Raw genomic sequence first — 1,195 nt, 5'->3', positions numbered from 1 at the left:
ATCGAGAGAGAGGGGAGGCTCGGACCTTTGTTTTATTGAGACGTATAGAAAAAGATAAACAGGCCGCTTGTTAAAAGAAGTCCGAGAGTTTCACAACCCTTATTCCATATCCTGAAATCCCACAGTCAAAATTACAGCTGACCATACAGGTGCATTAATCCTTTGAATCCGTCCTTTTAATTTTTTCGTCTCTTTTCCAGCTCACAAAAGATGAGTTTCTAGACTACTACTCCGGCCTCAGCAAGTCCATTGATGAAGACGAATACTTTGTCGAAATGATGAAAATGTGCTGGAAGCTGTAAAGTGTGAGACGGGGGTCGCTTCGGCATCACTTAGCCTTTATTCAAGTACCAAGTTGCCTTTAAGAGTCCGTCGGTGGCTGGGAAAATAAGTCAGAAATTCCCCTCATCCACGACCACGCTTGTCCACGCACGAAGATTGGCAGTGACTTCAAGAAGAGGAGAAATTTACGTGGAGAAAAAAAAACTACGTTATTCAGAGCACTGCACTTCTGGCTTAATCTTATGGATGTCAGCTTATACATATATATATATCACAGAGTATGATTTCAGGAAATATTCGATGACAAGGGAATAAATTTGCTGTTTGCGATTCATTTTTCCATGCATGCAGTTAGTCAGAATACCTCTTCGTGACCTATCAAAGATCGCAGTTTCTCCTTGTGCAATGGCTGCGAACACTTCTTGTCTTTGTAACCCTGGAACTTGACCCTTCATGACCTAGCCTACGCTCTCGAGCTTCTTGAAGAACTTGATAATACATAATAATACACAAGAGCCTTATGGTAACACAGACCTTAATTACATACATGCTAATATATGCCAATACCGTACGTGAATATACACACACTTCTGATATAACATCTGCAAGAGAAGTCAGGTCATGAGAAGGCAGATGAAATGACCTCAAGGACAGGAAGTAACAGGTGCCACGCTCACAATTCCTGCCATGAGTTTTATGAATCGGAAACTCCCTTCGTTACCTTAAAGGCAAAAGCAAACACTACCAATTAATTATTGGTGACATTTGCCAACACTGAATTAATAGTTATTTCTTTCTCGCACATAACGCTGATGTGACAGACAATGACTGCTTCATCTCAATAAATGGAATAAAATCGGTGTCTTCATTTTCCTTACCTTCAACAGCTTTCTGCCAACAGGAGAAAAAATAA

At 40.5% G+C, this 1,195-nt stretch overlaps 1 pseudogene; it reads left to right on the top strand.

The window, feature by feature from the left end:
• The window catches only part of LOC119585282, a 4,490-nt pseudogene extending 3,348 nt beyond the window's left edge, over positions 1-1,142 (top strand).
• The last annotated feature ends 53 nt before the right edge of the window (positions 1,143-1,195 follow it).

Source organism: Penaeus monodon, chromosome 19 (genome assembly GCF_015228065.2).
Source record: "Penaeus monodon isolate SGIC_2016 chromosome 19, NSTDA_Pmon_1, whole genome shotgun sequence".
Taxonomy (NCBI): domain Eukaryota; kingdom Metazoa; phylum Arthropoda; class Malacostraca; order Decapoda; family Penaeidae; genus Penaeus; species Penaeus monodon.
This window is presented reverse-complemented; position numbering and strand designations above follow the sequence as displayed.